Consider the following 16,255-nt stretch of genomic DNA (forward strand, 5'->3'; position numbering starts at 1 on the left):
AGAACAGAGGACATTTCTCTAAAAAGTATGATCTTTGTCCCCATGTGCAGTTGCAAACCGTAGTCTGGCTTTTTTATGGCAGTTTTGGAGGAGTGGCGTCTTCCTTGCGGAGCAGCCTTTCAGGTTATGTCGATATAGGACTTGTTTTACTGTGGATATAGATACTTTTGTACCTGTTTCCTCCAGCATCTTCACAAGGTCCTTTGCTGTTGTTCTGGGAATGATTTGCACTTTTCGTACCAATGTATGTTCATCTCTAGGAGACAGAACACGTCTCCTAACTGAGCGGGATTACGGCTGTGTGGTCCCATGGTGTTTATACTTGCATGCCATTGTTTGTACAGATGAACGTGGTACCTTAGGGCATTTGTAAATTGCTCCCAAAGATGAAGCAGACTTGTGGAGGTCTACAATTTTTCTGAGTTCTTGGCTGATTTCTTTTTATTTTCCCATGATTTCAAGCAAAAAGGCACTGAGTTTGATGGTAGGCCTTGAAACACATCCACAGGTACACCTCCAATTTACTCAAATGATGTAATTTGGCCTATCAGAAGCTTCTAAAGCCACAACATAATTTTCTGGAATTTTCCAAACTTTTTAAAGGCACAGTCAACTTAGTGTATGTAGACTTCCGAACCACTGGAATTGTGATACCGTGAATTATAAGTGAAAGAGTCTGTTGGAAAAATGACTTGTGTCATGCACAAAGTAGATGTCCTCACCGACTTGCCAAAACTATAGTTTGTTAACAAGAAATTAGGGGAGTGGTTGAAAAAGCAAAACAGGCAAAAAAATCATATATATTCATATATTTCAACCACTCACATAAAAAGTTGCATGGATTCATTCTGTGTGTAATAATAGTGTTTAACATGATTTCTGAATTTCAACCTCATCTTTGTACCCCACACATACAGTTCGTTTTCTGTTAGGTCCCTCAGTCGAGCAGTGAATTTCTAACACAGATTCAACCACATCAACAAGGGACCTATTGGTAGATGGGTAAAACAAAACAAAAAGCATACATTGAATATCCATTTGAGTATGGTGAAGTTATTAATTACAATTTGGATATCCTCTATCTCTGTGGCCTGTTGTTTGTATGCCTATCTGCCCTCTCGTTGGCTAGAATGGTCCCACCTCCTCTCGCCTGCCTTCCATCTTTGAGGACATGTTTTTCCATTGTTAGAGCGGTCACTTGAATATCTTGTCAATATAATATACATTCTTTGGTTCGACTTAGTGACAGGGGTAGATATTAATCTGTTTAAAGCAATCGATTTAGTATGTTCTTGATGACTATAAACTTTTATATTAACATCACTAATCTGAGGTAAAAAAGGATGTGTGATTCCATTCAGTTTATGTGATGAAAATGCAAGCTTGTGTAAGGTACACTTAGAAAAAAGGGTTCCAAAAGTGTTATTTGTCTGTCCCCATAGGAAAACCCTTTTTGGTTCCAATTAAGGGTGTGGAAAGATTTCTACATGGAACCAAAAAGGATTCACCTATGGGGACAGCCCAAAAAAACATTTCAGTTCTAGATAGCACCTTTTTTTCTAAGAGTGTAGTAACACATACGGTCCACATTGGGGAAATTAGCTCAATATAAAATAATGTAATATGACCTAATAATTCAACATGTCAATTTAGGAGGATAGTATATGTTGCCTTCTCCAACCTACTGCAACGATTACTTTTTTTCTCACACAATTGAACCGGCCCCTCTAGATTAGAGCCATACTGTCTGTGCAGCAGCTTGAACGTTCGGAGTCCCTACTGTAGTTGTTCATGTACGGCAGTTTTCATTTCATTCAGAAGAACAAAGAAGAATCCAAATGATTTGGACCACATTACCACAATCTCCACTCTCTGTTGTAATCGGGCCAAACACTAGATGGCCACAGTAGCGAAAGGCTTTCCTTTGTGATTCAAGGTTAACACTTTTCTCTGGCTGTTCCTACATGTAGAGGAGAACCATTTATATTGATTGGGAGCAAAATGCACTGCAGCTCCCATGGATTTGAGCATTATTCTCCTGTAAGGCATCTCAGCTCCTAGACGAGCCTCGCACTCCTCATTTCCACAAACTAACATGACTGTTTATCTGTCTCTGTGTGTGTGTGTGCGTGTGGCAGCCAGCCTCCCACTCCGAACCAGATAACCTAATAAACCTGGGTTGCAATAAGCAAAACTCCTTCTATGATCATTAACCACACAGTGTGTGTGTGTGTGTGCGTGTGCGTGTGTGTGTGTGTGTGCGTGTGCGTGTGTGTGTGTGCGCGTGCGTGCGTGTGTGAGTGTGTGTGTAACACTCTCCTCAGGGTGAAGTAAGAAAGCCAGAGACCACCCAAGGGAACCCTAGGAGATAAGGTAAGGTACTGTATGGTAAGGTTTTCCGATGTAGCTCTGAGGAGTTTTCACAGCAATACAGACCAATGGGACCCAAATCCAATCCATACTGCCTGCCTCCCTTCGAACCCCCAACGGAATTCCTAAAAATATTCAGCGATGTTCTGTTGAGAGAATCTCCCTTGCTTCTCAATATCACATGTGGTGTCCTGTATCCCCAAATTGTTATTTTACCCAAAAACTACCAGAAAATGGTGTGTTGAGGATTTCAAGGGGCCATCTGCATTCAGCTCAGCACACTGTCTTTTTTATGGGTGTGTGTGTGTGAGACGCACACACACATTACAAAGATGTATTTGTTTTCAGATGCATTATATACTGAACAAAAACATAAACGCAACATGTAACAATTTCAAAGATTTCACTGAGTTTCAGTTCATATGTGGAAATCAGTCAATTGAAATAAATGAATTAGGCCCTAATCTATGGATTTCACATGACAGGAAATATAGATCTGCATCTGTTGGTCACAGATACCGTAAAAAGAAAATGGGCCTCACAATGGCCCTCAGGAGCTCATCAAGGTGTTTCTGTGCATTCATCGATAAAATGCAATTGTGTTCGTTGTCCGTAGCTCATGTCTGCCCATACCATAACCCCACCATGGGGCACTCTGTTCACAATATTGACATCAGCGAACTGCTCGCCCACACAACGCCATACACGTGGTCTGCAGTTGTGATGCCGGTTGAACGACGTTAGAGGCGCCTTATGGTAGAGAAATTAACATTACATTATCTGGCAACAGCTCTGGTGGACATTACTTCAGTCAGCATGCCAATTGCACGCTCCCTCAAAACTTGAGACATCTGTGGCATTGTGTTGTTTGATAAACTGCACATTTCAGATTGGCCTTTTATTGTCCCCAGCACAAGGTGAACATGTGTAGTGATCATGCTGTTTAATCAGCTTATTGATATTCCACACCTGTCAGGTGGATAGATTAATGCTCACTAACAGGGATGTAAACAAATTTGTACACAACATATTAGAAAAATAAGCTTTTTGTGTGTATGGAAGATTTCTGGGAACTTTTATTTATTTCAGCTCATGAAACATGGGACCAACACTTTACATGTTGTGTTTATATTTTTGTTCAGTGGAGAATGCATCATTTATTTTCTCTACCTTTCAACTCTTGATACAAGGGAATAAAAACAACATTTAAAGCCTTTCATCTGGTGTATGATCACAAGTCTGGTGTAATTGATTTGTCAATATAACAGACACACACATAAACACAGACACACATCACATACGTAAAAAAGTGCCCTACTGTACTGTACTGTGCCTTGCTGTGTAGTATCAGCAGGGGAAATGCAGCTGTTACATGGTACCTTGCTGGGAGAGCTGGTGGGTTTGTGTATGGGGGGAGGTATTTGATGTGTCCGCTCATGACAGCGTGTATAGCCTGTGGACACCTGGGACTCAGCTGTTGCCAAGAGAGCTCTCTCAACACCATCTCTCTCTCTCTCTCTCTCTCTCTCTCTCGCTCTCTCACACACACATATACACACAGAAATATACAGTGCCTTCAAAAAGTATTCACACTCCTTGACTTTTTCCACACAAATGAATCAACCCCTTTGTTATGGCAAGCCGAAGTCACTTCAGGAGTAAACATTCACTTAACAAGTTACACAATAGGTTGCATGGACTATTATTGTTATTATTATTGTGTGCAATAATAGTGTTTAACATGATTTTTGAATGACTAACTCATCTCTGTACCCCACCATACTGAATCATGTTATGGGTATGCTTGTCATCTGGAATTGCTTACCAAGAGAACATTAAATGTTCCTGAATGGCCTAGTTGACTTAAATTTGCTTGAAAATCTATGGCAAGACTTGAAAATGGCTGCCTAGCGATTATCAACAACCAACTTGACAGAGCTTGAATAGTTTTTTGTAATGTGCAAATATTGTACAATTCAGGTGTGCAAAGCTCTTCGAGACTTACCCAGAAATATTTGCAAACCATGTTTTCACTTTGTCATTATGGGGTATTCTGTGTAGATGGGTGAGAAAAAATCGATGTAATCCATTTTGAAGTCAGCCTGTAACACAGCAAAATTTAGAATAAGTCAAGGGGTGTTCCTAATGTTTAGTATACTCAATGTGTATATACTGTATATATACACACATCAAAATGAGCCCCCAAAATGGGGATACAACCACACACACACAGCTGCCTGACATCTGGCTGGGAAGGGAGAGAGAAGCCCAGAGGCTACAGGGAATTCCCCTATAGGCTGACATAACACCATATCACAAGAATTATCACACCAAACATCCTATACTAGATTAGATCTCTATAACAGGGATCTCCAATTAGCTGTGTGCAGGCTTGTTTTCCATTCCAGCACTAAGATACCTGATACAAATAACCAATTACCATTATGGTCTTTAGTCTGAGTCAGGTGGTTGAGTCAGGTGTGTTACAGACGAGCATGAAAGAGACTCCTGCTCTATATGCTAACCCTTAAGCATGTGTCCTTAAAGCTATCAGAGCATGCTCTGTGACAGACTGGTAATCACCCAGTGCCTAACAGAAGATTACTGGAGTACTCATTTTCACAGCTCTGAAGGGTGTCATGTGCCATGGGGTGGATCCCGTCTAAAGTGCGATCCTTTCCTTAGGATCCTAGTTAGGGCTAGTGTGTGCAAGTGCGAGTGTGTCTAATCCTAGGTATATACTGTGTTTCAGTCAGATGTCATTACTGTACATGGAATTCATGTTCTGATCTCTACCTCTGTCTCATAGACACACAGCAGGGAGAAGGAAAAAAACGTTCTCATCCTCCACTCTCGCTCTCTCTCCCTCCACTCTCTCTGTCCTTCGTTTTGTCCCTCCATTTTGTCCATCCTGTCTTTCTCTTCCCAATTTTCTTCCTCTTTTATATCCCTTCATTCTCTCCTTCCATTCACTCCCTCCTCTCTCACTTCTCTGATTCAATTACCCATCACTGAGGGAGAACGGATCTCTACACCTTGCCTACTCGAATAATTTATTTACACACACACACACACACACACACACACACACACACACACACACACACACACACACACACACACACACACACACAGAGAGAGAGGGATACACACACATACAGTGGGAAAGTATTCGTACCCCTTGACTCATTCCACATTTTGTTGTGTTACAGCCTGAATTCAAAAGGGATTAAACAGATTTTCTTCTCTCACTCATCTACACACAGTACCCAATAATGACAAAGTGAAAACATGTTTTTAGAAATATTTGCAAATGTGCTGAAAATGAAAAACAGAAATATCTTGTTTACATAAGTATTCACACCCCTGATTCAAAACACATTAGAATCACCTCTGGCAGCAATTACAGCTGTGAGTCTTTCTGGGTAAGTCTCAAAGAGCTCCAAAGTGTAATTAATAACTTAAACATGCTCAAAGTGATATTCAATGTCTGCTTTTAAATTGTTTACCCATCTACCAAAAGGGGCCCTTCGTTGCGAGGAATGGAAACCTCCCTGGTCTTTGTGGTTGAATCTGTGTTTGATATTCACTGCTCGACTGAGGGACCTTACAGATAATTGTATGTGTGGGGCACAGAGATGAGATAGTCATTCAAAATCATGTTAAGCACTATTAATGCACACAGAGTGAGTCCATGAAACTTATTATGTGACTTGTTAAGCACATTTTTACGTATTTAGACTTGCAATAACAAAGGGGTTGAACACGTATTGACTCAAGACATTTCAGCTTTTCATTTTTCATTTGTAAACATTTATAAAAACATCACTCCACTTTTAAGTTATGGGGTATTGTGTGTAGGCCAGTGACACAACATCTCAAATGAATCAATAAAAAATTCAGGCTGTAACACAACAAAATGTGGAAAAAGTAAAGAGGTGTGAATACTTTCTGAAGGCACTGTACACGCAATACACACACACACACACATACACAACACACACACACCCCAAACCACACACACACACACACACACACACACACACACACACACACACACACACACACACACACACACACACACACACACACACACACACACATACACACGTGCACACATACCCACACACCAACACAACACACACACACCCCAAACCACACACAAACAAACACACACATGCACACACACGTACACACATACCCACACTCCAACACAAACACACACACCCCAAACCACACACATACACCACAAAAGTAATGTGTATGTCTGGCCACTGACTGATAGTGTTGGCAATGTGTTGATGGGAATGAATTAAACCAATGATGACAATCTACATTAGCTCCAGACACCGCTGGCTCTGTTCATTTGGTTTAGCCCAAACGAAGCAAGAATGTGTGTGTGTGTGTGTGAGTGTGTGTGTGAGTGTGTGTGTGTGTGTGTGTGTGTGTGTATCGGTTGAATGGTATCAAATACATCAAACACGTTGTTTCCAGATGTTTGATGCCATTTCATTTGCTCCGTTGTGGCCATTATTATGAGCCGTCCTCCCCTCAGCAGCCTCCCCTGGTGTGTGTTTGTGTGTGTGTGTGTGTGTGTGTGTGGGTGTGTGTGTGTTTGTGTGTGTGTTTGCTCACAGAGATTGGTGTTAATGGAAGAATGGAGCGAGTGAATAATTGTGTTCCAGCTAGCGAGAAGCAACATCCATTAAAAATGTGTCCATTACATTCCTACAGCGTGCCTTTCAACCAGGGCTGTTTGGGGACCAAACTTTGGAGGTCAGATGAAATTGAGCATACCGCAAAAATAGCAATTTTTCAAGGCAGCACATTTAGTTGAAGAGCAAGAGCTACATAGGGGATGAGGTTTAACACACAGACACTTGTGGGAGGAGACACACAGTGGTTTGGGCTCGCTGCATAAGGGAATACCATATGAAAATCCCGCCTACTACCTGGTTCAAGTCCTGTACAGTTTTTGAATTAGCGTAAAGCATATATCATCGAATTCATGAAAATGGGATCATTAAAGATGTAAATTTATATTTGCATTGATGGATCATTTTACCTTTAACCAATGTATTTTATGAATGTTTTCAATTATGGGTGTTAGGAGTGTGTATTGGAGGCGAAGTCAGGTGCAGGAGAACAGAGTGTAGTGAACAGGCACACTTTTTATTCCAGTCCAAAATGACAGCACAAAGTAACATAAAATGTGCCCAAACACGGAACATAGACAAAAAGTAATGCGCGTAACAATATCCACAATATATATACACGTAACACAAACAATCTTACACAAAGACACGATGGGGAACAGAGGAATAAATACATATGGATTGATTGGGGAAACAAAACCAGGTGTGCAGGGATCAAGACAAAACAAATGGATACATGAAGAATGGAGCGGCGATGGCTAGAAGGCCGGTGACGTCGATCGCCGAACGCCGAACGAACAAGGAGAGGAGCCGACTTCGGCGGAAGTCGTGACAATGGGGGAAAAATCACAATCAAAAAGCTTCATGAAAGTCACCAAATATCTCAAGTGATCATGTTTTCATGAATTTGATGATATAAGTGTGAAGACCATGATTGTGTCTCTGGCCTACACAGAATATCCCATAATGTAATAATGTAATAATTTTAAAAGATTTTTTTACAATTAATAAAAAACTAAACTTTGAAATGTCTTCAGTCAGTAAGTATTCAACCTCTTTGTTATGGCAAGCCTAAATAAGTTCAGGAGTAAAAATGTCACATAATAAGTTGCATAATGAGGAATGAAAAAATTACCCCCCAAAAAAACTCTAACCTCCCCTGGTATTGTAATTGTGAGCAGTTAGCATGTCTTGGGGGTATGATATTTGTGCATCTATAACTTTCTCACTCATCATTATTCACGATTTATTCAGGATTATCCGTAATCATGGTAGCATCCACATTAATGTAGAACTGTTTAGGAACATATTTTATTCTTATTTACACTAAAAGTGACTCCAAAATGACACCATACATTATTTACCATTAATTTCTATTGGGCACAAAATAATTTGAAACACAACCAAAAACAACCAGCAAATTAAAGCTGCCAGTCTGCACTTTAACCTTAGAATCATTGTTTAATTTCCAATCTAAACTTTTGGAGCGTAGAGCCAAAATAAGAGAAAATGCTTCACTGTCCAATGATTACAAAGGGTGCTATATCTGTTCAACGCAATGTATTTAGTTGTGAAGGTTCTGTGATGTTGTGCTCTCCTGACCAGGCCCCTGTATTAGCCTCTCTGAGTACTGAGAAAGCCATCATCTCTACAATACTGTCTACTCACTGAATGTGTCAGACAGTCGCTAAATATTTGGTCAATCGGTAGCTGATCTCCTTCCCCACTCAAGTATTTGAACATTCCTCTGACATTCTGACTGTATTTATGTCAGATGTGGGAATTAGTATCAGGGAGACAGAGACTCAGAGAGTGAGAGAGTGGGACAGAGAGCAAGAGAGAGCGAGAGAGAGCGAGAGAGCGAGCTGAGCAGACCTGTAAAGCATCAGCAACAGACAGTCTTTTTTTAAACCTGACACAAATGTATCGGTCTCCTCTCTCCTTCCCTCCGCTCCTCTCCTCCTCCCTTCTTCTCTCTCCCTCCACTTACCCTGAAAAGCACTCCATTAAGACAGGAGCTCCACGGTGAGCTGGGCTCTACCTCAACCCATACACAGACCCGCTCCGGTAGATGCCTTCCTCATTTCACTCGTTCCACCAGTAAACCAAATTATTAATCCGCTCTTCCACGGCACGCCGCACATGCATCGATTCGTTTAATGCTAACCGGCATTGATTTCTTGTCCACTAATAACATTAGGGGGAATCTAACGCGGGAAGATGCATGGTTTCTAGTGTTTGCGGGAGAAAGGTTGGCCTAATCATTGGATACTATGTGCTGGTCTGGGTTCTTTGTTTCTCCCCTGGATCCTGAAATAGGATGGCTGATGATGGTGCATGTTTTTTCATTGACAGGCTTTGTCAATACTATAGTCGCAGAATAGCAGCTATTGGAGCAGGTCTACTGTGGAAAGACCTTGTGGTTTTTAGTCCTTAACAAAATCACACTCATCCGGTCGTCTGGGGTCTGGCATTTGTCTGAATAGATGGGAAGTTCATAGCAGTCAATACTGTACTAAATGGAATCTATGGGTCAATGGTAAGTATGGGCAGCAGAAGAGAACTAGATCGAGAGAGAGAGAGAGAGAATAAACAGAATACAACATTTAAAAATCAGACTAAACCAAATTACAACACAGTCAAAACAAAACGATATTACCGATTGGGAACTAAAAATCAAGTGCCATCTGGCTCTAAATCGACAGTACACCATAGCAAATTATTTGACCATGGTTACTGATCAAAACCTTAGAAAAACCTTGACAAACTAGTGAGCACAGCCTTGCCACTGAGAAGAGTAGACACAGGAAAACCTAGCTCCCTATAGACGAAAGGCTGTGCAACCAGTGCACCACAGCAGAACCCGAGACAGAGATGCATTTCCTGACAAAATGTAAAAAATATATTTTTTTAGAGTGTCATGTCACCAAATTTGAAACTGTTATTCAAAGTTTCAAAGACCTCTCTGATGAGAATAGGCTACCCGGCCTGTTGAGGGAAGACGCAGAGAGCTGTGGGTTGGCAGCGCACTACATTGCTGCCTGCCATAAAATGAGAGACAGTGCCTGACAGACCAAACAGCCTGCACATGTTCTCTATGCCATTGTTATTGTCTATTGTATGGTTATTTATACCCTTGATTATTGTTGTTACTGATTGTCCCATTGACAATATTGGTTATTATTATTTTAATTATGTTAATATTATACATTTCTCACTTAATCTCCAAAGTATGTTTTGGCAATATGTACATTGTTACGTTGTGCCAATAAAGCAAATTGAATTGAAAGAGAGAGAGATTTCTCAGAAGGGTAGGTAATCTGGCCATTACACAATCCCCTTTAGATATGACAAGTTTGTGTAAGACTAGGTGACTGCAGGGTGCAGTCCTATAGGCAAAATATAAAACCCTCCCACAATGTATTTCCTCAAGTCAAGAATGACGCATCCCTATGCAACACTCTTGAATTGAATCTCAAATGTATTTCCTTGATTCCTCACATCCTCCCTCCTCGTCTTCTCAAAGTGCATTGGACCGGCAGATCCGAGGTTCCTCCCCTCAGATGTTCTCCTCCAATGTGTTTTGAGGAGTCAAGGAGAGAGGACACAAGGAATCAAGGAAATACGATTGAGATGCACCCTGGTTCTCCCAATCCTCTTAGTAGAAAAGAAGAACAACTCCGCTCATGAAAAATTACAAAGGCTTTTTGTCTCACCCAGGGGTGAGATTGAAACACCCATCCAAGAAACAATTGTGAAAATCATTATGCCAAGTAGTGCGTCATCTAGTCCTGTGATCTGAAATAAGCCTGGTTAAAATGAATTGTACATCTGAAGTTCATTCCATGCGCTAAGAAGATACATTATGTAGAATAACGCAAGCAATATCTCTAGTGTAGACAGCTAAGTAAACACTAGTGAGGTAATGTGTGTTTTGGAGTGTTTAGGGCTTGGGTTAGATATAAGTCCCCTCTGGTGTAGGGTAACCTACTTTATGAAACACCCTGAAAGTAGCACACATTGTATTTGCACACAAATACAAACACACACCACACACACACACACACACACAGACAGACACACACATACGCACATTATACAATCTCTCTTGATCTCTCTCTCACACACACTCCTCCCAAGCACATTCACCCCTTGAAGGCACAGCAGATCAGCTCCTGTGAAAGAGAGAAGAGGTGGAGAAAGGAGACAAGAGAAGAGTGGAGCCAGGGAAGACAGAACCAAGGGGCAGAGCACCAAAGGGTGAGATGCACCTCCAGGGAGGACCGCAACGCAGGTAAGATCAAAGAATCAGATCTGTAATACCAAAACACAGTGGGATCTGGTGAGCTTCAATTGTCTTCCAAAATGGCTGATTATCTCACAAACAGTGTTTCTTTAGTTCATGAAGCTGGTTTCTTTGGTTCATGGTGTGTGGATGGTTTAATTTGAAAAAATCTGACATGTAGGCAATTTCTGCTGTGTGGCTGTTCTCCCACCTTAACTTTGGGCATGTCTTAAGCTTTTCAAGGTGAAGCATAGCGAGGGCAGATAACACACACACATATACACACACACACATACACACACACTGCCGTATGAGTCTAGAAAGGTGTAGGCTGAGATAAGATTTCTCCCCGATGTCCCAGATCTTTCTCATTTTTTCGAATTCCCCCCTGTGGTCTCACACACACACATACATACACACACACACACACACACACACACACACACACACACACACACACACACACACACACACACACACACACACACACACACACACACACACACACACACACACACACCACAGCCAGTGGCATCCCAGGGAAGTGAGACGGCAGAAATTGCTGTCTGACTTCCCTTTGTTTGTTGTTTCCATCTATATTTCACAGACTAATACCAGCTGGATATGCAGGTTATCACATTTGGCAAAGCACCAGATGGAAGGACTTTTTATATCGCCTTTTATGCAGAAACGACACAGTGAAAAACTAAACTTTACATCCCCTAGGGCCTGGCTGTATTTAATCTTTCCAAAAATCATTAGCAGGGCGGAGGCCAGCGTTCAGGTGAGAATTTGGTTCTTACTTCTGAGATTAGGCTGTATCAGAGCCATGTACTGTATATAGATGTAAATACATTGTGATGTATCAGTATCAGACACACACTCACAGAGCTACTCTCTCGTTCCCTAATGTAAGCTGGACTACACCAGCTGTTAATATTCACTAGGGCAAACACAATGAATTTGTATAAGGGTAAGTTGTAAGATAGCACACTTGTGATGAAACAGTCTTTGTATGATGGCACACTTGTGATGAAACATTCTTTGAAAGATGGTACATTTGCGAGGAAACACTCTTTGTAAGATGATAACGCACTTGTGATCATTAGCATGTGAAAGCACATATGAATGCCTCTGCTCTATAACCAAATAGTTCCCTCCTGAGAAAAGCCAGCTCTGGAGGTCTCTGGGGAAGTGGTAACGAAACAAGACATACAAACAAACATATAAGAAAGAAAGTTAAACTAGCATGTCTGCCGTGGCAACCCCAAATGTTTTGACTGAATACCATCTCAAAAAAACAAAATCCTATCGACCAAATGTAAGGGACACAAACTAAACCTTAGGAGGGTTTAGTTTGGGAAGGCTTCTCCAAGGCTCTCTGAATAATACAAACATAATTACACTACAGTTTAAAAGTTTGGGGTCACTTAGAAATGTCCCTGTTTTTGAAAGAAAAGCACATTTTTTGGTCCATTAAAATAACAGAAAATTGATCAGAAATACAGTGTAGACGTTGTTAATGTTGTAAATGACCATTTTTAATGGAATATCTACATGGGCGTACAGAGGCCCATTATCAGCAACCATCACTCCTGTGGTCCAATGGCACGTTGTGTTAGCTAATCCAAGTTTATGATTTTAAAAAATGTATTGATCAAAACCCTTTTGCAATTATGTTAGCACAGCTGAAAACTGTTGTTCTGGTTAAAGAAGCAATAAACCTGGCCTTCTTTAGACTAGTTGAGTATCTGGAGTATCAGCATTTGTGGGTTCGATTACAGGCTCAAAATGGACAAAAACAAAGTACTTTCTTCTGAATCTCGTCAGTTTATTCTTGTTCTGAGAAATTAAGGTTATTCCATTGGAGAAATTGCTAAGAAACTGAAGATCTCGTACAATGCTGTGTACTACTGCCTTCATAGAACAGCGCAAACTGGCTGTAACCAGAATGGAAAGAGGAGGGGGAGGCCCTGGTGCACAACTGAGCAAGAGGACAAGTACATTATTAGAGTGTCTAGTTTGAGAAACAGACACCTCACAAGTCTTCAACATGCAGCTTCATTAAATAGTACCCGCAAAACACCAGTCTCAACGTCAACAGTGAAGAGGCGACTCTAGGCAGAGTTCCTCTATCCAGTGTCTGTGTTCTTTTGCCCATCTTACTCTTTTCTTTTTATTGGCCAGTCTGAGATATGGCTTCTTCATTGCAACTCTGCCTACTCATCCCAGAGTCGCCTCTTCACTGTTAACGTTGAGACTGGTGTTTTGCGGGTACTATTTAATGAATAGTCATTTACAACATTAACAATGTTACTGTATTTCTGATCAATTTTATGTTATTTTAATGGACAGAAAAATGTGCTTTTCTTTCAAAAACGAGGACATTTCTAAGTGACCCCAAACTTTGGAACCGTAGTGTATGCGGATCATTTCAAAACATTTATATTTGATTAAATACACAACATTATTAATACACTCGATTCACATTACAATGAAGTGCATGCCTTTTATTGGTGTCCTTTAGTAGTGGTTTCTTTGCAGCAATTTGACTAAGAAATGTCACGTCTGCTCCCACTCTCCCTCTCCGATGCTCGAAGTCACTAGTTCATTCATCATTATGCACACCTGCCACCATCTTGACGCGCACCTGGGCTTAATTATGGGACTCACTTGGACTCCATCACATCATTTATTAATTACCCTATGGATGGTGTATCAATACACCCAGTCACTGCAATCTGTCACTTCCTCAGTTTCATTCCAGGGTCAGCATTTGATGTTGTTACATTTCTCCTGTCCAGACTCTGTTCTTGTTTTGTTTCATGGCTATGTATTATTAAATCCACATCCTGTACTTGCTTCTCATCTCCCAGCGTCTGTCATTACAAAACCGCAATAGAATGCTGACTCCACAATTGGAAGCATCAGGGAGTTTTTTTTTTTTTGGTGACGTCGGGTCCGGGTGCCTCTGCCAAAGCAATTGGTGTGCCTCAGCTGGCTCGTCAGGCTCCCATGCCTCAGCCGGCTTGTCAGGCTCCCACGCCTCAGCCGGCTCCCACGCCTCAGCCGGCTCGTCAGGCTCCCACGCCTCAGCCGGCTCGTCAGGCTCCCACGCCTCAGCCGGCTCGTCAGGCTCCCACGCCTCAGCCTGCTCATTAGGCTCCCATGCCTCGCCAGCCAGCCAAACTCGCCCAAGTAGGACGCCAGGTGGTGCCCCTAGAGGGGGGGGGGGTACTGTCACGACTGCTCCCGCTCTCCGGTGAGCGAGGTCACCAGTTCACTCATCATTATGCACACCTGCCACCATCGTTATGCGCACCTGCGCTTAATTATGGGACTCACCTGGACTCCATCTCATCATTTACCTCCCCTATATCTGTCACTTCCTCAGTTTCATTCCCGAGTCAGCATTGATGTTGTTGTTATATTTCTCCTGTCCAGATGCGGTTCTTGTTTTTGTTTCATGTCTATTTGTTATTAAATCCACACCCTGTACTTGCTTCTCGTCTCCCAGCATCTGTTGTTACAAAACCGATTCACACAGTCTCCTCTGAACAGTTGATGTTGAATATAGGGATATCTTCTGCATACCCCCCTACCTTGTCACAGCAAAACTGATTGGCTCAAACGCCAAATTCCACAAATGAACTTTTAAGAAGGCACACGGGTTAATTGAAATGGATTCCAGGTGACTACCTCATGAAGCTAGTTGAGAGAATGCCAAGAGTGTGCAAAGCTGTCATCAAGGCAAAAATATAAAAAAATGTCACTGGCGTATACGCAATACCTCATAATGTGAAAGTGAAATTGTGTTTTTTGAAATTTTTACAAATGAATTCAAATTAAAAATCTTAAATATATTCAGTCGAAAAGTATTCAACACCTTTGTTATGGCAAGCCTAAATAAGTTAATGTCACGCCCTGACCATAGAGAGCCCTCTGGGTTCTCTATGGTGTAATAGATCAGAGGGTGACTAGGGTTTTTTTCTAGTTATTATAGATCTATGTTGGTGTGTGAGAATGGTTCCCAATTGGAGGCAGCTGAATATTGTTGCCTCTAATTGGGGATCATACTTAGTGTGTCCCTTTTCCCACCTGCGTTGTGGGATATTGTTTTGTTTAATGCCTATGTGCACTACGTATAGCACGGTCGTTAATTCTTTGTTGTTTTGAAGTTTCACTGTAATAAATATGTGGAACTCTACTCACGCTGTGCCTTGGTCCGATTATTTAAACGACGGTCGTGACAGAATATCCCACCACTACAGGAACAAGCAGCGTGCCCAGGAGGTAAAGGAGAGTTGGACATGGGAGGAAATACTGGGTGGATGCGAGACCCTTCCTTGGCGGGAGTCACCAAGGAGTATAGGAGGACAGCGACGCCGCCGGGGTCCACGGCCACAAACAGCCCAAGGGCAACCCCAAGATTTTTGTGGGGGGGCACAAGGGGCAGTCGGCTGAGCCGAGGAGAGAGCCAGAGACCGTCTGGGAGTCAATGGAGGAGTTTGAGGAGGGATACCGGAGAGCGGTGTTTGCTAGGAGTATGCTGCAGGCGTTTTGAAGAGCGTTTCATCAGTCCAGTGAAACCTGTGCCAACTCCACGCACCAGGCCTCCAGTGCGCCTTCCCAGTCTGGTACGTCCCGTGCCGGCTCCCCGCACTAGCCCTGAAGAGTGTGTCACCAGCCCTGAGTCTCCAGCGATGGTCTACAGCCCGGAATCTCCAGCGACGGTTCACAGTCCGGAGCTTCCAGCGACAGTCCATGGCCGGAGCCTTCCTCTGCGCCGGTGCCCAGTCCAGGCACGGCGTCCAGTCCCGCTCCATGGCCGGAGCCTTCCTCTGCGCCGGTGCCCAGTCCAGGCACGGCGTCCAGTCCCGCTCCATGGCCGGAGACTTCCTCTGTGCCGGTGCCCAGTCCAGGCACGGCGTCCAGTCCCGCTCCA

Source organism: Oncorhynchus kisutch, linkage group LG26 (assembly GCF_002021735.2).
Source record: "Oncorhynchus kisutch isolate 150728-3 linkage group LG26, Okis_V2, whole genome shotgun sequence".
Classification (NCBI taxonomy): domain Eukaryota; kingdom Metazoa; phylum Chordata; class Actinopteri; order Salmoniformes; family Salmonidae; genus Oncorhynchus; species Oncorhynchus kisutch.